Here is a 21,038-nt window from a genome sequence, read left to right as displayed (position 1 = left end):
GGTCCCGGCTACTTGAAAGGCGGAGGCAGGAGGGTCCTGTTGTATCTCGTGTCCAGTAACCGTGTGGGCGGCAGCAGACTCAAAAGTGTCAAATCACTGGGCCGGCATGCTGGCTCAGTGGCTAAAAGCACTGGCTGTTATTCCAGAGGTCCCAGGTTAAATTCCCTTCACCACATGATAGCTCACAACCATCTGTAGCTCCAGGTCTGACATCTGATGCTCTCTGCTGGGCTCCAGGAGCACTGCACATACATGATGTACAGACATACACTCAGGTAAAACACCCAAACACATAAAAATAAAATTTAAAAGTGTCAGATCAGAGCTGGAGAGTTGGCTCAGCAGTTAAGAGCACTGGTTGTTCTTCTAAAGGCCCTGGGTTCAGTTCCCAGCTGCACCCACATGGCAGCTCACAACTGTAACTCCAGTTCCCGGGGATCTGACACCTTCACACAGACAGACACAGGCAAAGCACCAACGCTCACGAAAAAATATAAATAAATCTTTAAAAAAAAAAAGTGTCAAATCAGCCAGGTGGTGTTGGCTCCTGTGTTTAGTCCCAGCACTCAGGTGGCAGAGGCAGGCGGATCTGTGAGTTTGAGACCAGCCTGGTCTACAGAGTAAGTTCCAGGACAGACAGGGCTACACAGAGAAATGCTATGGGAGGGCGAGTGGGGGGCCGGGACATGGACATACATGACACCTGAGCTATCCAGTGAGACTTTGTTTCAAAACAAACAACAAAAGCCACAAAAATATTTTTGTTATTTCAATTTTGGTTTTGGATTTTCAAGATAGTGTTTCTCTGTGTAGCCCTGGCTGCCCTGGAACTGGTTCTGTACACCAGGCTGGCCTCAAACTCAGAGATCCGCCTGCCTTTGCCTCCCAGGTGCTGGCACTAAAGGCATGCATCACCACACTCAGCAAACATTCTTTTAATTATGTGTACATGCACTCATGAGTATAGCAGCCATGGAGACCCCTGGAGCTGGAGCTACAGGATAGTGTGAGCTGAGAGTCATTAAAAGCTACTTGTTTTTAAGCTGAGGGTTTCATTAGTCAGCAATAATAAAGTCAAATAATACAAAGTGTGGTGACCATCTGCCCATATCTGTGTATATATGCTTATACATTTGAACACATTGATTACCAATTCAGTGGTGTATGAATTATTTTTTCCACAGATATATGTATGGGGGTGCATACAGCATGTCAAGACACACAGGTGGGGTCCAGAGGGCAATTTTTGGAAGACAGTTCTCTTTTCTCACCATGTGCGTGGCACTGGGAATCAAGTGGTGGCATTCAACCGTTTCTTGTTATTGTTGTTTAAAGAGTTCTCCCTGGGCTGGGCAGTGGCGCACGCCTTTAATCCCTTAGGAGGCAGAAGCAGGTGGATGTCTGTGAGTTCCAGGCAGCCTGGTCTAAAAGAGCTAGTTCCAGGACAGCCAGGGCTGTTTCACAGAGAAACTCTGTCTCGAAAAAACAAAGAGTTCTCACTGTTTAGCCCTAGAATTTGGTATGTAGACCAGGCTGGCTTCAAAGTTACAGATCTGCCTGTTTCCACCTCCCTAATGCAGAGTAAAGGCCAGGAGCATCATGAATTCTACTTCCACACCGCCTTTGTTTAAAAGTTTCATTGCCACCAGACCCAGTTTAAAACATCTTGGTTGGGGCTGCAGAGATGACTCAGTAATTAAGAATACTAGCTGCACCGGTTGTTGGTGGCACACGCCTTTAATCCCAGCACTCGGGAGGCAGGGGCAGGCAGATCTCTGTGAGTTCGAGACCAGCCTGGTCTCCAGAGCGAGTGCCAGGATAGGCTCCAAAGCCACACAGAGAAACCCTGTCTCGAAGGAAAAAAAAAGAGTACTGGCTGCTTCCAGAGGTCCTGAGTTCAATTCATTCAAACACAGTGCCCATATACATTCATAAACCACAACCCCACTACCATGTGCATGAGCGCAAACACACACACACACTCACTCACTCTAGTTCTCTTTGTATCCCTGGCCTTCCTGAAACTCTATGTAGACTAGTCTGGCCTTGGACTCAGAGAGCTGCCTGCCTCTGCCTCCAGTGAGAGCTGGAGCTGGGATTAAAGTCATGTGCCACCAATTTAAACAAATGTAAAAAATAAAATAAAAACACCTGATGAACAGCTCTTTTGATGCTTTATTAAATCTCTCTTTTATTTATAAGTATGGTTGTTTTGCCTGTGTGCATGTCTAAGATAACATCTGGTTCCGTGGAACTGGAGTTACTGCGGGTTGTGAGCAGCCATGTGGGTGCTGGGATCCTCTGGAGGACTGCTGAGCCACCTCCAGGTACCCCCACTCCACCACCCACTCCCTGTAGCTGACCTTTTAAGCCACCTGGGGTCTCATTCTGTATCCTTGCTGGCCTAGAACTTGATATGTAGTCCAGTCTGGCTTCAAACATGCAGAGAGCCACTTGCCTGAGTGCTGGGACTAAAGGTATACACCTCCCACAAATGGCTCCTTTTTCTTTTTTGAAACAGGGTTTCTCTGTGTAGCCCTGGCTATCATGGAACTCTTTCTGTAGACCAGCAGCCCTTAAACTCAGAGATCCACCTGCCTCTGCCTCCTGAGTGCTGGGATTAAAGGTGTACAACACCACCGCTGGCTACTGGCTCCTTCTTAACCCTTGTACCCAAGTGGAGGCTTCTTGGCATCCTCAGGCCTGGTATGGCTGTCTGTGTCCTGACTGAGAAGGCTCCAAGGTCTCTAGGAGAGAAGCCCCTCAGGCTAGAGTGGTCCTGAAGATGGGGCGATGCCTCCAGCACCCGCTATTCCTGACTCAGCCTGCTGAGTGCCTGCGTGGGCTCTGCAAGAAAGGAAGGAAGGAAGTAAAGAAGGAAGGAAGGAAGGAAGGAAGGAAGGAAAAGAAAGAAGGAAAGAAGGAAGGAAGGAAAGAAAGAAACAAAGAAAGAAAGAAAGAAAGAAAGAAAGATCGTCTGCTGTCCTGGCAGTGGCTCTGGTGGCCAGGAAGCCCCCTCCCTGGGAATGCTAGGCCCTGGATGGTGACTTTTCACACATGTGGCAGACACCCAGGCCCAGGCCAGCCTCCTGGGGGCAGCCCAGAAGTGTCTATGCCCACAACTAACACCAGAGACGGCCTGGAGGCTGGGCGGGGATGCTGAGTTCTTCTCAAAGGTCCTTTGTAGGAGCGGCTGGTGGGGGGAGTGCGGGGGACCCCACCCTGTGACTCAACCTCATTGCTGGGCAATGACTCATGCCCAGGCCCCCTCCGGACGGACGGACGCCACCCGCAGCAGGTGCTGCCTGCTCCAGCTTCCACAAGTGTCCTCTACAGTCACTTCCATGGCAACTACTTTGGCCTATGACCCACACCCACTTCCGGGAGTACCCACGTCGCCTTGCGCTGCTGGGTGAAACCATGGAGGGCACCTGTACCCCCTGTTCCTCCTTGTGGCAACGGGCTGGGCTACTGGGGTGTGCTAGCCTTTGGCTCACTTTGATAGATGGAACTCTCAAACCGATCTGGAGGTCGCCTCTTCCTGTCTCCTTCAGTAGGTGGGGAAACTGAGGCGACAGGGGTCTGAGCAGGCAGGACACTCAGAAGTGGTCTGTGGAGGCACCAGAAACGGCTACTCCTGCAACGAGACCTCCATTTTACTCATGTAAAAGGTAAACTGAGGCAGCAGCCCAAACCCCAGGCCTGCTGTGCTGTGCCCCCGCCGCAGTCCTCCCGTCGCCGCCGCCAGCCCTGGGCTGGCTGCCAGCCCGCCCGGCGCCCGCTCGTCCGCGTCACGCCGCAGTGAGTCACCGCCCGCCCTGCCCCCGCGCCAACAAACAGCGCGTTACCCCGGCAACGGCCGCCGCCAGCCTCCTTTGGTCTGGGTTCGAGCCTCCAGCCCGGAGAGGAGCCAGGCAGGGGCTCTCCCCTGGTGGCCTTCCCCATGTCAGGGTTTAGATCAGGCCTGCAGTCCTGTATGTGCAGAGGGTAAAGAGAGACATCGGTGGTCGGTTCAAGCACAATCGAATTCTCAAACCAGACTCACCCCTGGTTCCCTGCAGAAAAGATGGTGGGAACTGGACCTCGACAATCAAAGCTGTTCTCCTAGAAGCAGCCTGCTTGAGTAGGGTGGCAATCGAAAGGCTGCCACGGGTGGGGGGGGGGTGGCCCACGCCTTTAATCCCAGCACTTGGGAGGAGGATCTCTGTGAGTCCTGACCAGTCCTGGTCTACAAAGCTGCGGAGAAACCCTGTCTGGGGGGAGGGGTGGGAGAGGCTGCCAATGAAGTATATCCTTTTTTTTTTTTTTTTTTTTTTGCTAAACTTCCCTGTCCTAGGAAGGTGCTGGACATCGGTCATTAACAAATTAATTGGGTCGTGGTGGGCGGTGGGCGGTGTTCCTTGGTTAGAGAGGGTTTCTTGTTTTTTTCTTTTCTTTCTTTTTTTCTTTTTTTGAGACAGGGTTTCCCTGTGGCTTTGGAAGCTGTCCTGGTACTCGATCTCGTAGACCAGGCTGGTCTCAAACTCACAGAGATCCTCTGCCTCCCAAATGCTGGGATTAAAGGAGTGCACCACACCACTGCCTGGCTGAGAGGGTTTCCTGTAGTACAGGCTGACTTAGAACTCACTATGTAGCCAAAGATGACTTCCAACTCCCAATCCTCCTTCCTCCACCGGAATTACAGACCTGAGCCACTGTGTTTGGTTCATTTAGCTAGCTAATTTATTGTTTACAAATGACCTATGACGTACCTGGGCATTCCTAGTTTGAGAAACAGTCTCAGATCATTGCCATCTCTTGAGGATACAGGTCAGAATTCCAGGTGGATGATTTGATGGTTGCTGGAATTGTTATATCTGGAATCTTCTAGAGTGTGTGGGCATGACTGCCAAGTTCATGCTGGACCTGGGTGCTGCCTTTGAGCTCTGCACACAGACAGTTAAACACTGTGTCTCCTGGGTCACCTTCCCTGACACCCAATGTCAGTCAGTCACTAGGCTCCCAGCATCCCAAAATAGTCATCACTCCCCTGGCCTCTTGTAGGAACATGACCGGCTTGCCTGAGATGATTTTTGTCCCACTTAGGAGGTGTTTAGGGGTTGGAGAGATGGCTCAGTAGTTAAGAACTTTTGTTGCTCTTACAGAGGACCTGAGATCAGTTTCTGGCTCATAACTGCTTAGAACTCCAGTCCCAAGGGATCTGATGCCCCCTTCTGGTCTTGAGGAGCCTGTATTTATTTGTATGTACATGCGCGCGCGCGCGCGCACACACACACTCACACACACACTCACACACACACACACACACTCATAATTTTGGATTTATTTTTTATGTACAAGTTTTTCATGCCTGCATGTATATATGTGCACCCGTGTGGAAGTCCCAGGAATTGGAGTTACAGGTCAATGTGCTCTTAGCCCCTGAGCCATCTCTCCAGAACACCATATACTCATAATTTAAAATAAAACCTTTTTAAAAAACGAAAATGAGCCGGGTGTTGGTGGCGCACACCTTTAATCCCAGCACTCAGGAGGCAGAGGCAGGTATGGATCTCTGTGAGTTCGAGGCCAGCCTGGTCTCCAGAGCTAGTGCCAGGACAGCCTCCAAAGCTACACAGAGAAACCCTGTCTCAAAAAAACCAAAAAAAAAAAAAAAAAAGAAAAGAAAGAAAATGAAAAAATATTCAGCTATAACATGATACACCTGTAATCCTATCACTGTGGGAGGCAGAGGCAGGGGGACAAGCTTTCTTGTTGGACTGTCTTTGGACTGCCAGCCTTCAAATATTATTAATTATGAAAGCTTGGCTTTAACTTGTTTTTTTCCCAACTAGCTCTTATAACTTAACCCATACATATTTTAAAAATTTATTTTATGTGCATTGGTGTGAAGGTGTCAGATCCTCTGGAACTGGAGTTGCAGTTGTGAGCCACCATGTGGGTGCTGTGAATTGAACCCAAGTCCTCTGGAAGACCATATAGATATATAGATATAGATATAATATAGATAGATATAGATATGTTCTACCATGTGGCTCGGTTACCTCTTCTTAGTTTAGCATACGCGGCTTGCCCTGAGTCTGAGTCTGTTGGCAAAATCCCAAGCCTAGACTCCTCCTTGCAGCACCCCCCCCCCAAGCCAGAAGCCCCTCCTGCCTAGTTTTCGGTCATTTAGCTCTAGGCAGATACAAACCTTTACAGTGTAAACAAATATTCTGCAACAGACTACTTCAAGTTAGAGGCTAGCCCTAACAATGTAGTGAGCTCCACCAAGCCTGGACTACACAGCAAACTCATGTCTCAGCGTCCACTTCAAGTAAGAAGGTGATGTCTAACTAGCATAGACAGTGGTCTACAACTGTAATCCTACAATTTATAAAGCCGAAGCAGGGCGATTGCAAATCGGGGCTATATACCGAGACTATCTCAAAAATAACCAAACAGGGCTGGGGATATGGCTCACTTGGCAGGGGCTTTCTTGTCATGCTCAGAGCCCTATTTCTGAGCTAACACTGTGTAAACATTGGTAGAGCTGTGTGGTGCCTGTAGAAGCACTCAGTGGAAGGAGGCAGGAGGTCAAGGTTATCTCTGGCTACCTAGGGAGTCTCAGGCCACCCCATCTCAAAACAGTGTTCAACACTAAAAATCCAGCATCAAAGATTTTTATCTTGCAGAGGTGTGAGTGGAGATGGAACTGAGAGAGAGGGAGAGGACTGGATTCCGCTGCTTCTTTTGAGAATGTAGGGTGGAAGGGACCTGGTGGGGAGTAGAGAGCTGTAGGCTACTGGAGGGCTCTTAAGCCAGAGAGCCCAGCACCCGCCTGGGAGGAGCAGATTGCCTGTCAACTGCAGCTACAAGGGAATCAGAGACCCTCTTCTGGCCTTCACCGCACACAGAGACAGAAACACACATAAAATATAGTTTTTAAAAATTCATGCTGGGAGCCTGGTGGTAGTGGCACATACCTTTAATCCCAGCACTCTAGAGGCAGAGGCAGGTAGTTCAAGGTCAGCCTGGTCTACAAATCGAGTTCCAGGACAGCCAGGGCTACACAAGAAACCCTGTCTTGAAAAACCAAGAAAAAAAAAATTCATGCCGGACAAGGCAGTGGTTGGGCATGTCTTTAATCACAAGCAGAGGCAGGCAGATCTCTGAGTTCGAGGCTAACCTGGTCTACACAGCGAGTTCCAGGACTGCCAGGGCTACACAGAGAAACCCAGTCTGGTGTTAAGAAAAACAAAACAAAAACAAAACCCTTCGTGCTGTGTGTGGTGGCACACACCTTTATTGTAAGCACTAAGGAGTCGGTGGCAGGTGGATCTCTACAATTCAGCCTGGTCTACAGAGTGAGTTCCAATCTAGTCAGGTTTACAGAGTAAGACCCTGTCTCAAAAAATCCACTAATTAAAATATAAATGAAGCCGGGCGGTGGTGGCGCACACCTTTAATCCCAGCACTCAGGAGGCACAGGCAGGCGGATCTCTATGAATTCGAGACCAGCCTGGTCTACAAAAGCTAGTTCCAGGGCAGCCTCCAAAGCCACAGAGAAACCCTGTCTCAAAAAAACCAAATAAATAATAAAAATAAAAAATACAAATGAAATAAAAAGCCCTTCCAGTTACATTTGAATTTACGATAGAGTAAGTCAATTTTAGTGTAACTTTTTGTCTTAGTATCTCTGCCTACTAAATGTTGCACAGGACACATTGTTTTGGTTGTTTTTCAAAATGATCTCACGGTGTAGCTCTGGCTGTCCTGGAACTCACTGTGTAGACTAGGCTGGCCTCCCAAGGACTGGGATTGCAGTCGTGCAGCACTACCCCTGACTCATAATCACACTCAGACAGAAAGCAGAGGCAGAGCAAGACTATGGGCTGGGGCTGTAATCCCACCGCTTGGAAGGTTGAGGGAGGAAGATTGTCAGTTTTAGCACAACCTAAACTACAGCCTAAGTTCCAAGCCAGGTTAGGCTATAGTAGGAGACCCTGTCTTTCAAAACATGCCCTCCCTGGCCAGTGAAACAAAAACTCAAATGGAACTGCATGCTTTGAGATCTGGGAACCCTACTTGGAGGGGGGTAGCAAGCACACCTGGCACACAAGTCATTTAACTGGCGTTGGCCCTAACCTGGGGTCCCTCCCTGAACCTGGCAGAAGCCAATGGATGCGGATCTGTTCCCATTTTAGAGGTTAGGTGAGGCCGGGGGAAGGGGTGGGGGATCATTTTAAGTCCCTGGCTTATGGGTTTGGCGGATTCGGTGGGCCTGGTCCTCCTTGTCCCTGCTCCGGTTGTTGCCTGCCGGCTTGTTTTACCTCCCCCCGGAGCCAGCGACAGGAAGTGCACACGCGTGGGAGCGGCGGGGGCGTCCGCACTCAGTCCCCTTGTCCGGACCTATCTCCCAGATCCCTGGGACAGGGATGCCCCCCCCCGCCCCGCTCCGGCCTCGGGACCCCAGTGCCGAGCCCCTCCCCTGCCATTGTTTACTCCATGGCAGACTCCAGGAAACTTTGCTCGCCCGCAGTAATTTTATTTGGGAAAGGCAGCCGGTTGCTATAGCAACCGCACTGACGTAAGAGGGGCTGGGGCCCCGAAATCCCCCGGAAGGGGGGGTCGAGGAGGGGAGACCCCGAGAAGGGTTCTCTTTAACCCTACGCGCTCCTGCGCCTAGCGGCCGCCGCACACAAACCTTACATCTTCTGTCGCCTCCCCCTCCTTCCTTTGGCCGGGGCTGCATGCCAGTCCCTGGTGCTGGTTTAGGCCTGGGGCCACTCCCGTGTCACCCACCCCGGGGGCCACTCCCGTGTCGCCCACCCCATCGTCAGGGTAACTACCCAACCCCGGGGGCCACTCCCGTGTCACCCACCCCATCGTCAGGGTAACTACCCAACCCCGGGGGCCACTCCCGTGTCACCCACCCCATCGTCAGGGTAACTACCCAACCCCGGGGGCCACTCCCGTGTCACCCACCCCATCGTCAGGGTAACTACCCAACCCCGGGGGCCACTCCCGTGTCACCCACCCCATCGTCAGGGTAACTACCCAACCCCGGGGGCCACTCCCGTGTCACCCACCCCATCGTCAGGGTAACTACCCAACCCCGGGGGCCACTCCCGTGTCACCCACCCCAACATCGTCCTAGTAGTTAGCCTGTTGGCCATTCCTGTGACATCCACCCCAACAGCATCCTGGCAACTACCCACTCCGTGGCCATCCACCCTTCCAGAGACCCCGGCAAAGCTGTTGTCCCCAGGGGACTCTGAGCCGCAAAAGGCAGGCCACTCTGCCGGCACTAGGCCGCACACGGGCGGCTGAATGACAGAGCTGGGCGCCCGCCCCGGATGCGGGGAGCGGCAGTGCCCCAGCGAGGGGGCAGGGATCTGGTGGGCCCGGGACAGTCCACAACACAGCCGGTCGCCACGGCGACAGGAGGCGGGCTGCCTGACGGCCTGAGGAGCCAGCCGCTAGCCAGTGGGGAGGAGCCTCCCTGACCGCAGTGACGTGCGGCCTCCCTGTTTGATGTCTCTGTGCTGCGTTGCCATGGGGCCCTGGGCGCCCTCCGAGTGCTCCCGGGTGACCTGTAGGGCGACCTTCAGACCTGACAGGGTCCCTTGATCCAGCCCTTCCCTGTTGCACCAACCTGGTGGGATCTAAATGTTTCACTTCCTGTGGGCTAGAGGATGATAGAACTAGAGACCCGGCACTCAGACATTTCAGCTGAGTGTGTGTGTGTGTGTGTGTGTGTGTGTGTGTGTGTGTGTGTGTGTGTGAGTGTGTGTGTGTGTGTGAGTGTGTGTGTGTGAGTGTGTGTGTGTGTGAGTGTGTGTGTGTGTGTGTGTGAGTGTGTGTGTGAGTGTGTGTGTGTGTGTGTGTGTGTGTGTGTGTGTGAGTGTGTGTGTGTGTGTGTGTGTGTGTGTGTGAGTGTGTGTGTGTGTGTGTGTGTGTGTGTGTGCATGTATGTGTTTGTGTGTTTGTGTGCATGTGCGCGCGTCTGGTCTCAGCCTGTCCCGGACCTCTCCATTTTCTTATATGACAAAAGAATCAATAGCGGAGTTTGGTGAGCTGGGATCCCATTGGCTCCTGGCTTTGGGCTGGGGCAGCTACAGACAGTGAGGGTCAGGATTTCTTCTCTGGGGCTGGGAGTTGTTGCATGAGCCAGACTGACCCAAGCCACTCAGGAGAGTAATAAACCAGTCGATTCATTGGTGAATGGGTGTCCCCAGGCCAGACTGCCATCTGAGCACTGGGGAAACTGAGGCAGAAGGCTCATGAGTCCCCAAGCAACTTGAGCCTGGGGTACATGGTGAGACTGTCTCAACAAAGCAAAATGGAAAGAAAAAAGGAGAGTCCACAGAGGACAGATGAAACTATGGCAATGTGTATCTGCGGACAGGGTGATGGGCCTACACAGGGGCGAGTAGAGGGCACACCCCAGAGGCTGTCTGTGCCAGAGTCTGTGTGTTTCTTCTGTGTGAATGGTGTGTACACAGGACACCAGGGGACCCCGTGCGACCATGTCCCCCCCTTCTCTCTCCCTCCCTCCCCCTTTATATATCTCTTTTATTTTTTTGAGACAGGGTCTCATACAGTCCAAACTGGCCTCGAACTCACCATGTATCCCAAGGATGCCTTTGAATTGATCTTCCTACCTCCTAGACAGGGTCACATTCTGCAGCCCAGGCTGGTCTTCAACCTGTGATTCTCCTGCCTCAGCCTCTGGAGTCCAACCTTTTGTCGTCATTTATACCTCCTCGGGGGCCCTGAAGCCATCTCTCACAGCTTCCAGGGCCCGCCCTGTGTTGGAGAATTCTGTGCCACCCCAAATCCTCCCCCAGGGCCCCAGACGGGTGGGCCGCTCTTTTTTCTCTCATGCCCCAACCTGCCAGATTCTGCAGTCTGGGCCAACCTGCCTCTTGGGCCCCACGTGGAAGGAAGCTTAAGAGTCCCCAGGGCTTGGGCCTCTGGGGTGACAACTTGGTATGGCTTCAACCCCAACTCCATGTAGACCCCAAAGTGTGAGAGTGCTGAGCTGAGCCGCTAACCGGTCCCTGGAGTGCCCCACCTGGCATGTGCCGGGCCATTCATCTCCCCTAGCATTATTCAAAGGGCACAAAATGGGGCTCCGTGGCAGTCTTTGTTGGAAGTTGTTAGAAAAACTGCGCCCAGTTCTGGGAAGGCCCTGACCCGTGCGTGCTGTGGCATGGTGCAGTGTGCGCTGGGGTCCATTCGCCTCTGTCCTGCCTGCAGAACGCCAAGTGGCAGCCCGACATGCCCAAGGAGGTTGGTGTGGCCACACAGGGCATCCTACCCCTCCTTGGCTGGGTTTTGTTCCTGGCCCCCTACCTGGGCACCAGTCCAGGCCCTGAGGCAGGGCCCCGTCCAGGGGAACAATGCCACCGTGTTCCTGACGGCGGAGGGGAGGTCTAAGGATGAAGAGGGCGAGACACACAGAAAAAGGGAAGGATGGTGTGGGGGAGGGGGTTCTTTTTCAGGGATATACCCGTAGCTGTGGAGTCTCCCAGAGGTCCCCGATGTGTGAGAGAGGGTGCCGGGAAGCCTGGAAAGGGGAGGGGCCCAGACTCAGGGGTCACCTGGCCTAGAGTCAGAAATTCTTTTCCACAACAGCAAGAGAGGGTTGGGTGAGATAAAAGGAGGGACTTCCTAGACTGGAGAAGGTGCTGTGGAAGTGAAGGTTCCTATTTGGCAGGACCCCAGAGTACCCAGGCCCAAACTCATTCCGGATATGGAGAAAGTTGGGCCTGAGTTGGGGGGGACAGGAGAGAGAGCGTGGGGCGGGCCGCCTCGGGGGCACATGACGGCGGCGCCCGCCCCGCCCCGCGCCCGCCCCCTGCCCGGCCGTGGGGGGAGGAGACGCGGAGGTTTTAAAGGCGATCTGGGCCGGCCGGCGGGGTGGGGCGCGGCCGGCGTCGTCTCGCCCGCGCGGAGCCCGGCTCCCCTCCCCCGCGGGGAAGTGGGGTCCGGCCCGGGAGAGACTCGCGGGGCGCGGGCGGCAGCAACTTTCCCGCTCGGGCCGGGGACGAGAGAGGGGCCGCGACCGGCCGGCCCCGGAGGCAGGAGCTGGATCCCACTGCGGGCGACAGCAGGTAGACTTGCGGGGGCCTGGCGGCCTGACCCCGGCGTGGAGCAGCCGAGGCCACAGCCCTTGGTCCTCACTAGAGGCCTGATGTCTTGTGCTGGCCCCAGACTGACCTCTAGATTTGCAGGCCACCGAACCCCTGGGCTGTGCGTGACCTTCCCTCCTGGCCAGGCCCCACTGGCCATCTGAGTGTCTAGGAAGTGCCCTGGCTCCCTGTACCTGCCCCCTTCCCAGCCTCCAGCAGCTGCCCGCCCCTGGCAGGGTGGCCCGAGAAGGTAAGTGTAAGGGCTGGAGGACCCTGGCACCGGGCTGTCCCCGCCAGCCCAGCCCAAAGCAGGAGCAACCCGACAGGTGCGCAGGCTTCCAGGCGAGGTGATGCGGGCTCGCCCGGGCCGCTCACCCACGCACTGTGCCTGGGCCAGCCTGGGCACATGTGTTCACACCACCACAGAGCTGAGAAGGGAGGAGCACGGAGGCCCGAGCCCTGGGGAGCATTATGGCTCTCTGTCTTTGTCCGGGTGGGGGACCCTGAGAGCATCCTTAAGACCCCCCAACTGGTCAGGCCTTGCTTGAGGACTTTCCAGGGGGCCTTAAAATAGCTGTGGGCCCAGCCCAGGGCTGGCACGCGGCGCATATGCGTGACAGGGCGTGTCCAGGGGGTCGGGCCTGTCTGCGCTGGCCCGGCCTCTGAGTTTGGCAGATTCTTGCTTGCTGGAGAGAGACAGCCAAGGCTGGTGCCCCACGAGGCACCCCCATGCCATGGCCACCCTGTGCCTGTTGCAAGTGGAGGCCAGATGTTTCCAGCTAGCCCCAGCCTTCTGCACTTCCCTGCAAACAGGCCTGTGTGGGAACGGGAGGGTCTCTCTGGGGCATAGGCTGAGTCAGAACAGTGTGTGCCCAGGTTGGCTTGGAACTCGCTGCAATTCTCCTGCCTCAGCTTTCTGGGATGCAGCACTAGCACCGTGCCTACCCTGTTCCTGTTCCAATAGCAGCTTCTAGTTGTTTTGCTTTTTGAGATGGAGTCCCAGGCTGGCCTCAAACTTCGGAAGCTCCTGTCGCCACAGCCAGAGTGTTGGGATCTCAGGCCTGCATCACTCCTGGCCTGCAAAGTGCTGGGGGTTGAACCCAGGGTCTGTGCAAGCCAGGAACCACTCTACTGTCTGAGCTACATCTCCATCCCTTTTAACAGATGGAAACAGGGTTTCTTGTATCCTTGGCTGGCATCACACTTGCCACAAAACCAACAGTGGTCTTGAACTCCCCACTCCCCAGCCTGCATCTCTCAAGTATGAGATGGACGTTCTTTTCTTTATGGAGGAAGTGTAGACAGCGCTGAGAATGTCTCTGCCTCAGTTTTTCCATCTGTAAATGGGAACATTAGGATAAGCGGTGTAACAGCGCACACCTTGCCCCTCCTAGTCTCCTGTATGGTGCTCTGGTCTCTTCATCCCTGAATATCCTGAGTGGACATGGATGTGTGTCTTCATAGCTGGCCATGGGGAAGAACTAAGGGTGGTGGCGTGGGCGTGAGAATTCTTGGGGAGGGAAGGACAACGCCATGCCGGGCATGGCTGAGTCACACTCTAGCGGCGCCTTGCCTCAGGCTGCTGGAGCTGGCGCCACCCTGGGTGTGGCTACTGAGCTGTGGCCCCGGGCAGAGCAGGGTTGGGTGGCCAGGATGGGCACAGGGGCTGGGGGAACAAATTTGAGATACCCCTTGTTACCTCCCTTTTGTCTTTAGAATTGCCTTCCAGGACTGGGTGTCATCCAGCCACAAGTACACTTTCAGGGCTCAGGAACCGTAAGCCTTGGGCCTGGGAATGATAATTATTAACCTTATTTAACAAAAGAACTTTTTTGAGGCATGGCCCCATGTAGTCAGTCTATGCTGGCATGGAACTGGATAAGTAGTCAAGGCTGGCCTTGAACCCTGGTCCTTCTGCCTCCACCTCTTGAGTGCTAGGCTTACCTGTGTGCAACACTATGCAGGATTTGTGCTTAGGATGGAATCCACTGACCCTGTGCTTCCTGTAAAGTAGGCAAGCACTCCACCCCAGTCTGTTTTGGGGTTTGAGACAGTCATATTTCATAGCCTACAATGGTCTTGAACACATTGCAATCCTCCTGCTTCAGCCTTCTGAATGGTGGAATGACAGACATGCCTCACGGTGCCTGGCTAGTTCCTGGAAGTTTTGGAGTGTTAAGGGAGTGAGCCAGAGCCTTCCAGTTGAGTGTTGGAGGTCCCTGCTTCCATCTCCTGTCCCAGGCTAGGCCAGGGCCTGGGATGAACTTCACTCTGTGGACTCCAATTGGCTTTAGGGGAACGCAAGAATTGGGGATGTGACTCAGTGGTAGAGCACTAGCCCAGCGCGTGCCAGGCACTGGGTCCGTCTCCAGCACCGCAAAAGGAATTTTAAGAAATGGAGTAGGGGATTTGGTTGGACTGTGTGGCTGGCGGGCAGCGAGGGTGGGACGTGGCTGTCTTTCCCTATTTATACCAAGTGATTCAGCACTCCCTCACCCCTTCCTGCGCCCCCTCCACTCCCAGGTCGGCACCGGGCCCACCCACTTGCTCATGCCCTGCCCCCAAACCGAGCGGGTTGTCTGTCCCTGCGTGGGGACCGGCGTGGAGGGCAGGCATCTGCGCCGCAGGTCGGGCTGGCCCGGGCCCAGCCGCCAAGCTCCTGGGAAGAGTCTGGGCCATTAGCGAGCGCTGGTGACCGGGGCGGGGGCGGGGTGGGGCGGGGCCTGCAGCCCTCGGTATTTTCCGATCCTCGCTGCTGCGCGAGGGTGGAAAGTATTTGAGGATCAAGCTTGGGGACCGCCGCGGGGCCTCTGCCCCGGTTCCGTCTTGGGGTCCGCTATGGGTCCTCCAGAGATGCCGAGGGCCTGAAGGCTGTGTGTACAGACACCGGCTGGGGTGCCACAGCCCAAGACTCGCCCTGTTCCCCGTGGTCTCCAGCGCCTGACCTCTGCCCCTTTGGGTCCCCTCTTCTTATGAGGCAGAGAGGCACAATTTTTGGTACAGGTTGTCCCAGCTCCTGGACACCTGCGTGGTAATGTCCCTTCACACCAGACACAGACCTCTGGTGTGTGAGGATGGGAGTGGCCTTGGCCGCAGCCTTGGGCTCTTTGTAGGGGAAACCCCACAGGAAACCAGCCTGGCCAAATGGCCGCCCTTCCCGTTCTAGTCCCCGGGACGAATATGCTGTCTCACTTCCGGAGGTGACTGGGGAGGCTGGCCAGCCTGAGGCACTGGGCTGCCCCCAGACCCCAAAGGGACAGAGCTGGGCTGGGACTTGGTGGAAAGGAGGGTAGTCAGCGTGCATTCATGTGCGGTGGTGATGGAGGTAGGGGTGTGTGTGTGTGTGTGTGTGTGTGTGTGTGTGTGTGTGTGTGTGAGTGTGTGTGTGTGTTCAGGGAGACACAGCAGAACATCTCATCTCTCAGTGTGTGTGTGTGTGTGTGGTGTGTGTGTGTGTGTGTGTTCAGGGAGACACAGCAGAACATCTCATCTCTCAGTGTGTGTGTGTGTGTGTGTGTGTGTGTGTGTGTGTGTGTGTTCAGGGAGACACAGCAGAACATCTCTCAATCCCTATTCCTCAGAGAGAGGTAATGCCAGATCTATATTACGAGCCATTGTCCTGCTTGTCGTTGATATGACAGAATCCTGTCCTGATGTCATCCAAGGACTCCCAATTACTTAGGAAGCGGAGATGTTCTCTCTTTTTTGAGATGAATTTGACTTTTATTTTTGGGTATGTGCATGTATGTGTAGGTGTCCACAGAGCCAGAAGAGGGTGCCAGATCCCCTGGAGTTGGAACCACAGGTAGTCCTGAGCTGGGGAACCAAACTCCGGTTCTCTGAAAGAGCAATATGCGATCTAAACCACCGAGCCATCTTTTCAGCCCTAAGATTTCGTTTTGAGAGTCTCATGTATCCCAGGCTGGCCTCCACCTTGCTCCGTAGCCAAGGATGACCTTGAATTTCTAATCCCCAGTCTCCACCTCCTGAATGCTGAGATTACATGTTTTTACCATAACATTTCATTGTTAAGGTGCTGGTGATGGAGCCAGGACTGGTATGCTGGGCCAGCAAGTTGCCATTGAGCCTCACCCCAGTTGCTTTTTTTTTTTCTTTAATTAAAAATTATTTAGCCAGGTGGTAGTGATGTATACCTTTAATCCTAGAATTTGGGAGGCAAAGGCTCTCTGTGAGTTTGAGGCCAGCCCTGTTCTATAGAGCAAGTTCCAGGACATCCAGGGCTGTTACACAGAAAAACTCTGTCTCAAAAAAACAAAAATAGATATTTATTTTATGTGTGTGTTTTGTCTACATGTGTGTATGGTGACTGCAGAGTCCAGAAGGTGTCAGATTCCCTAGAACTGGAGTTACAAACAGTTGCCAGCCACTATGTGGATGCTGGGAACCGAACCTGGAACCCCTGAAAGAGTAGCCAGTGCTTTTAACCACTGAGCCATTTCTCTAGCTCCTTTCTTTTGAAATACAGTCTCACTTGGTAGCCCAGGCTGACCTCTAGGTTGAGTTTCTCTATCCCTCTTGGATGCAGGGATTTCAAGTCCATGCCATTATACCAGGGTCTAAAATAATTTATTATTGCTATTTTGCAGATAAAAAGACTTGTCCCAGAGAGGCTGTGTTCTTTGACTATGTCAACCAGCAAAGAAGCTGCACAGCTCACTGGCAGGCCCAAAGCTCCAGAATTGAATTCACCCAGCCATAGGCCTTTCCCCGACTCTTTTTCCTTTTGAGAGAAAGGGTCTCACTCTGTAGACGAAGCTGGCCTCAAAGTCCCGTAGATCTTCCTGCCTCTGCCTCCTGATCAGTGTGTGCTGGGATCAGTGTGTGCTACTGTAGGCTTTTATGACACATGAGCTGTCTGAAAATCTTACCCTCCTCCGTGCGTGCGTGTGTACAGAGTGTAACCTCAAGTGCAGTTTATCAGGAATGTGTGTGCCTGGTGTCCTAGGTCAAAGAGATTTCTTGGAACTGGAGTTACAGATGGTTGTGAGCCACTGTGTGGATGCAAGGAACTGAACTCAGGTCCTCTGCAAGAACAAGTGCTACTAGGCATGGTGGCACACGCCTTTAATCCCAGCACTCTTGAGGCAGAGGCAGGTGAATCTCTGTGAGTTTGAGGCCAGCCTGGTCTACAGAGTGAGTTCCAGGACAGCCAGGGCTACTCAGAGAAACCCTGTATGTGTGTGTGGGGGGGGAGGTGTGGGGCAACAAGCTCTCTTTACCACTAAAGCCATCTCCCAGCCCTTCCCTTGTTCTCAGACAGGGTATCTCACTGGGACCTGGAGCTGGACCAATAGGTGTGGCTGGTGCTTGTGAACCCTAGGGGGTCTTTTTGGCTCTACCTCCAAAGACCAGAATTACAAGTGTGAGCTTCCATGCCTGGGGACAAGGCGGGGCTTTGTGCTTGCATGGCAACCACTTTATTGACTGACCTATCACCTCAGACCCTGAATTTTTTTAAAACACAGTTGTCTGGTCTGTGTGTGGGTTTGTGCATGTCAGTGCAGTGCCCTCGGAGACTAGAAGAGGGAGTGAAATCCCCTGAAGCTGGAGTTACAGGCCATTGTGAGCCACCTGATGTGGGTGCTAGGAACTGATCTCAGGTCCTCTGCAATAGCAGCTAGTGCTCCTAACCACTGAGTCATCTCTCCATGCTTTATTTGAGAGACAGTCTCACTATGTAGCTCTGGCTGGTCTAAAACTCCCTACTCAAGGTTGGCCTTGAACAACTCAGAGAGATCTGATTACCTTTGCCTTTCAAGTGCTGGAACTAAAGGTGCATACCACCATTCCTGACAATTTATTTTTATTGTATGAGTGTTTGCCTGCATGTATGCATGTGCACCATATGTGTGCCTGGAACCCACAGAGGACAGAAGAGAGCATATATGTCTCTAACTCTTGGAACGGAGTTATAGACAGCTGTGATTACCAGGTGGGTTCTGGGAAGGGAATGTAGGTCCTCTGCTAGAACAACTGCTCTTAACTCCTGAGCCATCTCTCCAATCCTGAATTTTTTACATTTGAGTGTGTGTGGTCACAAGTGCAGAGAGATTCGAGGATGATTTGCAAGGGGTCAGTATGTTTTTCTACTATGTGTTTCTTGGAGTTTGAGCTCATGGCATTGGGCTTGATGGAGAGTATGTTTACTAGCTGGACCATCTTGCTGGCCCTGAAACTTTTAATTGGCATGTAGGAGCTATTCTACATTGGATGCTGAGTATCAAATAGCTTCTTCTCTGTAAATTTATACTGACCTACCTGGTAGAGGGTCTTTGTTTGTTTTAAGACTAGGGTCTCAGACTGTAGCCTAGTTTGGCCTAAAACTCATTATGTAGCTTAAGCAGGCCTTTGATTCTTGACAACTCTCCCGCCTCAGTCTCCCCAATGCTGAGATAAACTTGAGCCACCAACCACAATTATTCTTGGTCTACTTTACAGATGGGGAAACTGAGGCTTGGAAGGCCTCTGGGAAACTTGAGGAGCAGATGCTTAAACTTTGCTGAGTTATTGGGGTAGAGAGGCCTGCTTCTCCCAGCATGGGTGCTGAGTTGGTGGGGCTGGGGTGTGTCTGAGCAGGCTGTGGAGGAGACAGCTATGGAGGCAGGAGGAGGAGGTACTGGAGTTCCCTCTGCCTTTCAGGCTTCTAGGAAGTGGCGCCAGCTGGGGTGAGGTCACTTCCTCCCTCAACCACCCACCTCCCTCAGCTTCCTCTCTCCTTGGCCCCATTTGGCCTGCTTTGGGCTCAGGGCTGTGGGTGGAGAGAGAAACAGACTGAGTGGAAAGCGCTGAGGGGGCTTTGTGTCCTGTCTGGCCTGTAGGGCTTCCTGGGCACCTCCGACTTTGTAGGGCTGGGGCTAGAGGCACTCCTGGGAGCCCAGCATCTAGCTGGCTCACTCAGTTCTCCCTAGGATGCTCCTCTGTGGGGAGGCTTCTGTCCTGGAAGCAGATGGAGGGCTGGGGTGTAGCTCTGTCCCTAGCACCATGTAAACTGAGGGTGTTGAGGTGAGCCTGTAATTCTAGACTCCAGAGGTGGAGGCAGGGGAATCACCAGTTCAGAAACTGCCTCAGCCATGGGAGACCCTGCCATGTAATAAGAAATGATAAGCCAGCAAGCAGGAATATTCCCTATCTCATTCTCTCTCCTCTCTTTTTCTCCATAGGTGCTACACTCCGATCCTGCTTGCTGTCCCCTCACTGTGCCTTGGCCGGCTGGGGTTCCTGGGGATGGGATTTGATGCCAGTCACAAATCACATTGCCAGGGATTTCCAACTGACCTTGTGCTCTGCCTTGGAGGCTCCAGTTGCCAAGGATGACTGCCTATCTTGGGTACTGGGTGAGAGAGAAGCCCAGCATGACAACTGGCCTGAGGAGCAGGGCTTAGCTGCTTGTGAGCAAGGTCCGCAGCAAGTCGTGTTCACAGTGGCTAAGTTCCGCTCCCCCGGGCCCCATCTCCTCAGACTCTGCTGCCCACCCTGCTCTGCCTCCTTCTCCCTGGGCTCCGCCTCCTGTGCCTACTGAGCTGAAACAGTTGATTCCAGTGCACTGGCTCAGTTCAGCAGGAACAGGAGTCCAGCCCCCTAGGAGCTGGCACCCCTACAGAATGTCTGTCATGACTTGAGACCTGGATGGAGTAGGGACCTGGGAGGAGTGGGCCCATCAGTTGTGCCTAGGCCCAGCTATCTGCTATAGCCCTTCCTCTAACCTTCATCTGGATATGCCACTCCACATGGCCACACCTTGAGATTTTTTATGGTCCCCACAGAGAAGAGATGGATGAGTGGCTGACCCTTGCATAAAAGGCAGGCCAGCTGTACCCCCTCAGGGCCTGCAGCCCTTCTTCTCATAAGCCCAGCGGGGCCCAGGCACCACCCCTTACACCTTCCCTGCAGTCACTTACCCAAGAGGAAGCTGCTTTTGGCCCTCTGACAGTTAAATGCCAACTCCCAGCTTCCGCAACAAAGCACTGACCTTACCCGGTGTGCTTGGTGCCCCACGAGGCCTGCAGCTTTCCACTGGAGACAGTGATTCAGGGAGCAAGTCCACAGGGCCCTAAAAGGGTAGGAACAGATCCACCCCTTCCCCTGGTACTGGGGCTTGCTGGAGTAGTCTCCAGGCTTGGAAGTTAAAAAGTTGCCTGTATCTCCAAACCAGACAGGATGCAGGCATTGGCATGGGGTTAAGTTACACTTCCCAGATCACCCAGTGTCCCCTCCCAACCCTGGGTAGCGGCAAATGGAGGCTTGGGTGGAAGAACAGAGAGGTGGAGCTTGTATTGAATGTTGTGCCTGTTTTCCAATTAAATAAAAGCTTCCCAGCTTCATTCCTTAAGGTCTGATGTTTCTTCATTCCTGCCTCCCATGTGGACTGTTGGCTTTTTTCTTTTCTCTTATTTTGAGACAGTGTCTCTCTGTAGACCAGGCTGACCTGACTCAGCCCTCCCTCGGTGTCTGGAGTTTTGAGATATTGGTACACCCTTACACCCTACTCTGGCCCTGACCTCACCTATCCCTAACCCTGCTGAGCAGGTGACATTTGGGGGCAGCTTGGACCGGAGGCATAACTCAGGCCTGGGGTGTGTGAGAGAATTAATGTGTAAAGGAACTTTGATTGGAGGTGTGATATGGAGTCACGAAGCCTACTAGGACATTAGTGGCTGGCAAACCTGTGCTGCACTCCAGTTCCATGAGGGAAATTGCTAACCCAAGAGCAATGTCCTAGATCCAAGAAAGTATCTGCATACGCCAGAATGTACTGGCCAACAAGGTGCCAGGGATTCAGGCACCTTAGGTACTGAGGGGCCTACTAGAAGTAGCCTCCGATTGGCTCCCTTGAGCAAACGAGCACCATCCGCCAAGTCATGGCCAGCTCCCTTAGTGCCTGACCTCGCGCGCTGCTCC

General features: G+C 53.4%; 1 long non-coding RNA gene and 4 other non-coding genes across 8 annotated transcripts; 3 read left to right on the top strand and 2 right to left on the bottom strand.

The window, feature by feature from the left end:
* Positions 1-2,155: 2,155 nt before the first annotated feature.
* LOC107979650 lies at positions 2,156-11,458 on the bottom strand. 4 transcript variants are annotated; one of them, XR_003483458.2, is made up of 4 exons: positions 10,609-11,458; positions 4,752-4,925; positions 3,849-3,972; positions 2,156-3,637 (listed from the first exon to the last, which is right to left on the bottom strand). It is a non-coding gene; the product is annotated as an uncharacterized LOC107979650 (long non-coding RNA). The 4 variants fall into 4 exon arrangements; XR_003483459.2 differs by lacking the exon at positions 10,609-11,458 and adding an exon at positions 9,124-9,723; XR_003483460.2 differs by lacking the exons at positions 4,752-4,925; positions 10,609-11,458 and adding an exon at positions 4,083-4,220.
* A 7,883-nt stretch (positions 11,459-19,341) lies between these two features.
* Mir23a (microRNA mir-23a) lies at positions 19,342-19,417 on the top strand. The gene has a single exon (NR_105182.1). It is a non-coding gene; the product is annotated as a microRNA mir-23a (primary transcript).
* An 86-nt stretch (positions 19,418-19,503) lies between these two features.
* Mir27a (microRNA mir-27a) lies at positions 19,504-19,584 on the top strand. The gene has a single exon (NR_105189.1). It is a non-coding gene; the product is annotated as a microRNA mir-27a (primary transcript).
* Positions 19,585-19,634: 50 nt separating this feature from the next.
* Mir3074-2 (microRNA mir-3074-2) lies at positions 19,635-19,717 on the bottom strand. The gene has a single exon (NR_162762.1). It is a non-coding gene; the product is annotated as a microRNA mir-3074-2 (primary transcript).
* On the top strand, positions 19,639-19,716 carry Mir24 (microRNA mir-24). Its single transcript, NR_105184.1, has one exon. It is a non-coding gene; the product is annotated as a microRNA mir-24 (primary transcript).
* Positions 19,718-21,038: the final 1,321 nt, after the last annotated feature.

The sequence above is a fragment of the Cricetulus griseus genome, chromosome 3 (genome assembly GCF_003668045.3).
Source record: "Cricetulus griseus strain 17A/GY chromosome 3, alternate assembly CriGri-PICRH-1.0, whole genome shotgun sequence".
In the NCBI taxonomy this organism is placed as follows: domain Eukaryota; kingdom Metazoa; phylum Chordata; class Mammalia; order Rodentia; family Cricetidae; genus Cricetulus; species Cricetulus griseus.
This window is presented reverse-complemented; position numbering and strand designations above follow the sequence as displayed.